This window comes from Xenopus laevis, chromosome 4S (genome assembly GCF_017654675.1).
Source record: "Xenopus laevis strain J_2021 chromosome 4S, Xenopus_laevis_v10.1, whole genome shotgun sequence".
In the NCBI taxonomy this organism is placed as follows: domain Eukaryota; kingdom Metazoa; phylum Chordata; class Amphibia; order Anura; family Pipidae; genus Xenopus; species Xenopus laevis.
In genome coordinates, this window is record NC_054378.1 from 6,914,527 (window position 1) to 6,921,840 (window position 7,314).

Genomic DNA, 7,314 nt, shown 5'->3' on the forward strand with positions numbered 1-7,314 from the left:
TATATTGTGCAACTAACTTGGCCCTATATTGTGCAACTAACTTGGCCCTATATTGTGCAACTAGTTCTGGTTATGCGGCTGCCATACAGGCTCCCGTAGTTTTGCTTTACTAGTATTATGCTCGGTAATAACACACCATTGCCACAATCTTTGGAGTTAAATGAATTTTACTAAGAAAGGGAGATAACATGCCAATGGAGCAACAGTTCCACGGAGATATATAGTCAAGGAGCACCCGTTGCAAAACCGGATCCACACTTTCTGACGGCGACTGGGTCCCAGGTAACACGGTCCCTACATCACAGCTTAACCAGGTTACTCAGGCTTTTGCTTATAATCATCCATGTGAGCCAGGATCCATCCAGATGGCACCAGGAATGACGCAAACAACGTAACCAAAGCAATGGTTTGTTCCTAAAAAGACACAAAGAGCCCATGAGATGCAGCAGCCGAAATGCACGGTTAATGTTACTGGCAAAAGAGTTAAAGGCTAAATGCAAATGAGTCAACAAGCTTAAAGGGGTAGTTCACCTTTAGGGTCAGGGCACACAGGCAGATTCGGGGAGATAAGTCGCCCAGCGACAAATCTCCTCTTCTTCGGGGCGACTAATCTCCTTCCTGCCAGCGGGATGCCACTCGGATCGATTCGTTTTCCGAAGTTGCTTCACGAGGAAACTTCAGGGGACTTCGGAAAACAAAGTGCTCCGAGTGCCATCCTGCATTTTTTACATTTTAGCCGGCGGGAAGGCAAGCACGCACCTGTTTTACCAGTTCAGTGCTATACTACATTATATTTTCATTACTTTAATACCCTTTCTTTTTTTGGTGTTACCGTTCCTTTAAGGAGGAGGAAGGAGGTATAAGGTATGCAAGGGCCCCATTGTGGGCCCTGGACATCACAGTCAAAAGCTGTGAATATGTCTTCACGACACTGTAAAATTGTATTGTACAGGTATGGGATCGTTATTCGGAAACCCGTTATCCAGAAAGTTACGAATTATATAATGCCTGTCTCCCATAGACTCCATTTTATCCAAATAGTAGTCAAGGAAGTTGTCAGGAGAAAGAAAGAGGCTGCTCTGATGTTCTTCTGCTTAGGAAAGATGTGACAAAGGTTTCTAATTTTATTCCTAAGCAGAAGAACATCAGAGCAGCCTCTTTCTTTCTCCTGACAACTTCCTTGACTACTTGGTGGTCAGACTGGTGGGAAACTGACCAGCAGGTGGCGCTGTTGTAACAAAATTCATTCCTATTAACAGCACATGTATCCCTTAATATCTTGAAATAAAAACAAAATTAAATAATGAATCTACATTGCAGAAGTTCTTAGAACAGCCCCCTCATCAATTTTACATTCACTTGTTTTAAAGGTTTACTTATCCTTTAAAGTCAAAGGCTTAGACAAAGGCTTCTTAGGACCTGTCCACCAATATTAAATTACTGGCTTTGTGCTGTGGGCCTCATTTCTGCCTGTTGGCTATAGCTCTGTAATCCTAAACCCGGAACTGCAGTTTTGAAACTACAACTCCCAGCAGGCTGCTTAGAATTCTGGAGCAGATGTCATGGGTGCAGCTGATGACAATTGAAGGGCACATAATTGATCCAGGCCTCGACTTGTTTTTGACCTAGACATTTGCTAAGGTCATTTGCTGTGGGGAGGAGAGCAGCGACACGCTATATTGCACTTCTGAGTTGGAAAAGCTTTTTTATATATTTTATGCCACCGAGGACGGGGCCCCAGATGTGCAATATCTAGAGTGGCTTCAGTAACCAATGAGCATTGAAAAGATCTGTATCTGTTTAAATTTTCTAAAGGGAAATGATCACGAAAATGAAAATTTAATATAAGCTTTTTCATACTGAAATAAGTAACTTTCTACACACCCCAGCAGGGGTGTGGGCCCTGGTCCAGTTGCACACCCTGCTCCCCCGGTAGTTACGCCACTGCTCTTCACCGGTCCCCGGGCCAAAAAAGGTTGGGGACCGCTGATATAGGGGGGTGGGCTTCCATTCCTAGCAGCTGTATAAGAGCTCACTCAAATAACTGATTCCAGTACAAACAAAATCTAACAAAATAACTGCCTATTGCACAAATTCTGCATGTAGAGAGACATGATGTCTGGTGATTTTAATAGACTGACCTCTAATACATCTTCTAGGCAAAAGGAGCCCCCCCCTATAAGATATATTGGATCATTCATCTGACACCCAACTGCTGAATGAAGGAGAAACAGATGCTGAGAGAGGAACAGTGAAGATAAACTTGATTATTTCAGAGATGGTACAGCTTTTGTAATTAGTTGTATTTAGAAAGTTTCTTATTTTAGTATGATGAAGCTAATCATACATTTTCAATTTAAGCGATAGTTCCCCTTTAAAGTCAGTGAATTTGCTCAGCGTGAAGCAGGTCTTTTAAGAGGGCTGTAAAAAGTTGCCGCGTTTGTATGTATTTGAGCAGTGACCTTCACAAGTGACTTATTTCTAACACCCTTCCTTGTCCTCATAAGGCAATAAACCGCCTCCCTACGGCACTGCCACCTGCTGCGCGCAACTGCCAAATTTGCATGTTTCTCGCCCGATTTGGATATATAATTCACAGGAAACGGCTTCTTGGTGCAAATTCTGATTATTTCTATCGATTAAGGTTCACACAGTGTACAATTGCCATTTACTGGTCTGGTGTTTTAGAGCTGGGACCAGAACCAGTGCGATTAACACGGCACACGCAGGTACAGTCATGTCTGTTTACTAACAAAACAATGGTCGCTTTTTAGTCTGGCAGTGAATGGGTGGGAGATTAATGTAGACATTTTATTATTTTTTGCCCTCACAAAAAAATATATATCGGCTCTATATTGTATTATATCATAATAAAACATAAAAATAAAACATAAAAAAACCCATAAAGGAATATAAAACATAATAAGAAGTATTAGTGGCCCCTCTATTACTCACTGCTGGGGTGAGGGCATCCTTGGCTGGTTTATGTCCTACGCCCGCCTTGCTCATCACATGGGGATTGACAGTCCGGCGCAGGAGGCCGATGGTGCGAGAAAACAGCGACATGATACTTGTCTGACTGTCAGCTTCTCTCTGTCAGGTGTAAAGTTCAAACTGCCGTCTCCCACTGGGAAAGGGAGTGGTTGGTTACACCTAGAACATGCTCATTGGTGGATGGCATTCCAGCACTTTAGAGGTTAACAGCAGATGCAGGGTTTAGCACGTACTTTAATCTATAGATATATATATATAAATATAGGCATGGGTGGTGCTAAGGCGAAAACAATAGGTCCTGATTATCCTTTAACTTTTGTCAACTCCCTCATAGATATCGATATGAGCTTGAGCACTAAGTGCAAAGTAACCTGCTGTTATTATTAATATAGAGACTGGGCAGTGATCATTTATACAGCGACTGGGCAGTGATTCTTCGTCTTTTATAGACGCTGCGCCTGCTAACCCCGCCTCTTTTGTGACGTCATTGGTGGGGCAGGTCAGCGCGGGTCTATAAATGAAACTCGGAAGTGTGGATGTGGGCCCATATCACTAGCAGAGAGCCCAGAATACATGGCAGGTGCACTTAGATACTTTTGTAACCATTTAAGATATGCAAAAAAAATAAAACAATTGTAACTATTTAAGACAAACAGGTCTCTTGAGGAAACCGAGACTCACATCTTGAAGGGTAATTCCACCTTTATTAGCAAAACTGGAATAACACAAAAAACCTGACCCTAAAACCCCCATAACCTGCCAAATTTCGTAAAATCGCCATGGTAATTAGGGGGCGTGGCCACAAATGCAGTGCTGCATGCAGCAAAACTCTTTCTATTTTCAAAATGCTGGGAGGTAATTTATTTAAGTAGAATAAAGCAGACCTTATTAAATTTGCCAATTCTTTTACACATACATTTACATCGGGTTTATTTTTCGGTGAATTGATTTTACACAGCATAATAAATAGGCCCCCTAATGTACCAAATGAATATTTATATATTCTCTGCTTCATCTGCAGCAATCATCATTTATTTTACTGCCTCAAAAAAACTACTATAAAAGAGGGGAGCTTTTATCTCATCCCTGAAAAAGATTTTTTTTTCTAAGGAGGAATTTAAATTCAAATTTAAAGCGAGTCTCCCATCTTGTGCCGCGTTCACTGGCGCTGAAAGGAAATCCAGGAACCATAAAATCAATCTTTTCTTTGTGTTGTTTTTAAATGTTTCAGTGGCTGCTGAGCGCCATGTGGTATTACTTAGCGAGGGAATATATAGCAATGGCAGCTTCTAATTAACTGGACCGAGAGCCCAGGTTTGATGTGTCTGGGCAGTGGCAGAACCGCAGCACGAGATTCCTTCTAAATGCAGATCTCACACGGACACTAAGGGGGTTATTTACTAAACTTCGAATGCCAAAAACCCTGAAAAATTTGTGGGTTTTTTTTAGTATAAAAATCAGAAATCTTAGTAAAAAAAAAAAAAAACACAAATGTTTCAGGATTTATTATACCCCGAGGATGGAAAAAGTCTGAATCCGAAAATCCGGCATCTCGGACCTGCCGAGGCTGCATTTGTCAATGGGAGAAGTTCCAAAGATTTTTTGATCTGCGCTGGGTTTTGTGCAATAATCCAAAGATTTTGCGGTTTTTGTTAAAAAATCACGTGGGAAAAAAATCTTACTATTTTTCAGTTTTTTTCCCGCAAACAAAATTTTTTTGGGTAAAAGTGTATTGATAAATAAGGCGAAAAAACCTGTGCGGATTTGGTTTGGAGTTTTTTTTCATTAACAATTGAGATAAATCCGGACTTTGATAAATGGGCCTCCCCGTAGCAATGTTACCACTTGTATAGAGACTGCTTCATGCCTCGCTTGCTATAGTGCCTGTTACTCCGTATAAAACAAGGAGTTTCACCTCAAAATGATATTTTTGTATGATGATGATGATGATGAAGACAATGTTATTGTAACTGCATATCCAAAGTGGTCTTTGTGTGTGGGTTTTGCTTGTTTATTACATATTGGGGCCTTGATTTAAACGAGACTAAACAGACTGTATGAGTCAGTCCTCTCCTAAGTGGTCTCTATGGGCTCCTCTTCTGATCCAATTGCTTGCCAAATAAGCTTAGGACTACACGGATGTTTTGGCTGGATTGGCGCGATGCGACAAAACGCCGGCGTCAAAATGCATGCGACAGAAATAAGGTAAGTGAAGGCATTTTGTCGCAGTACGTTGGATCGCACGAAAACGTTCGCGTAGTCCTACTCTAAAACTGCCAACTGCTTTCTAGGGGTTTGTGCAGCAAACATTACACCTGCCAGTGCACTCTAACTATAATGTCCATAGGCCTTGTACAGTGAATATATAGTGAATAAAGTACCCCCTCTTGTAAAATATAAGGATATTATAAGTTACCGAGGAGTTTTATGACCATATAAAAACACGAGGCCGAAGGCCGAGTGTTTTTATACAGGTCATGGAACTCCGAGGTAACTTCTAATATCCTCATATTTTACAACTAGGGGTACTTTATTTATTATAATACACAAATTTTAGTGAGTCATGTGACAGAAATGACATCACTACTCACCGTTTATAAGGATATAATTTACAGGATATTCATGGCTTTTGTGTATTATATAGTGAATAAAGTAGGCCCTCTTGTAAAATATGAGGATATTATAAGTTACCGAGGAGTTTCATGACCATATAAAAGTACGAGGCCGCAGGCCGGTGGTTTTATACAGGTCATGGAACTCCGAGGTAACTTCTAATATCCTCATATTTTACAACTGGGGGTACTTTATTTATTATAATACACAAATTTCAGTGAGTCATGTGACAGAAATGACATCAGAACTCACCGTTTATAAGGATATAATTTACAGGATATTCATAGCTTTTGTGTATTATATATAGTCTACACGGCGCATGCGCGAAAGTGAAGAAAATTACTGAATCGCCGGAAGAAGACCCGAATATTACCAAATATGGCCCCCGACGAGCTCCGCTGCGCTGACTCTGCAACAAGGAGTAATTACTGATTTAGGGGTATTTACCTGTGCGGGGGGGGGGGGCAGGGTGGGGGACTATGACGGGTAGGGGATAGGGGGTTTTTATTAGAAAGAGGGTTTAGTTCTCCTTCAAGGAGTCCCGGTTTTATTAGCTATTCTCTATGGGAGGGAGGTTTCCCCAACTGGCCAAAGATCTCATTACCAGCTCCTCCCATACAAGTAGCTTTTCTGTTCAATAAAAATAATAGATTCAGGGTGTTCCTGTATTTTGTATGTTTGCGCAGAATGTGACTCCAGAGGAAGCGGAAATAGAGGTTAATGTGGTGACAATGGGTTTGTGACCTGATACAACAGGAAAAAGTTGTAAATTAATGAGTCTGCGTGAGTGACGGTTACTACGGGTAGGACAGAGTCTAAGTGATTTACTATGGGTAGGACAGAGGTAACTTAAGTGCAAAGTGCAAACAGTTGCAGCCCCTTGAATCCGTGCAGAAAGTCACCAAACAAGATCTGGGACACTGTCAGTCTTGCAAATATACACGACTCATGGCAGGGCCAACGGATCTCATGTCGTGTAAATATGAATTAGTGACTGCACTTGAAGGAACAGTAACACCAAAACATGAAAGTGTTTTTAAAGTAATGAAAATACAATGTACTGTTGCCCTGCTCTGGTAAAACTGATGAGTCTGCTTCCGAAACACTACTATAGTTTATATAAACAAGCTGCTGTGTAGCCATGGGGGCAGCCATTCAAGCACAGGATACACAGTAGATAACAGATAAGTACTACTATAGTTTATATAAACAAGCTGCTGTGTAGCCATGGGGGCAGCCATTCAAGCACAGGGTACACAGTAGATAACTGATAAGTACTACTATAGTTTTTATAAACAAGCTGCTGTGTAGCCATGGGGGCAGCCATTCAAGCACCACTATACCCAGTAGATAACTGATAAGTACTACTATAGTTTATATAAACAAGCTGCTGTGTAGCCATGGGGGCAGCCATTCAAGCACAGGACACACAGTAGATAACAGATAAGTACTACTATAGTTTTTATAAACAAGCTGCTGTGTAGCCATGGGGGCAGCCATTCAAGCACAGGATACACAGTAGATAACAGATAAGTACTACTATAGTTCATATAAACAAGCTGCTGTGTAGCCATGGGGGCAGCCATTCAAGCACAGGATACACAGTAGATAACAGATAAGTACTACTATAGTTTATATAAACAAGCTGATGTGTAGCCATGGCGGCAGCCATTCAAGCACAGGATACACAGTAGATAACAGATAAGT

General features: G+C 41.2%; 1 long non-coding RNA gene across 1 annotated transcript; it reads right to left on the bottom strand.

Annotated features, from left to right (window-relative positions):
* Window positions 1-149: 149 nt before the first annotated feature.
* On the bottom strand, window positions 150-3,160 carry LOC121393167. Its single transcript, XR_005960786.1, has 2 exons — window positions 2,956-3,160; window positions 150-414 (listed from the first exon to the last, which is right to left on the bottom strand). It is a non-coding gene; the product is annotated as an uncharacterized LOC121393167 (long non-coding RNA).
* Between the last annotated feature and the right edge of the window lie 4,154 nt (window positions 3,161-7,314).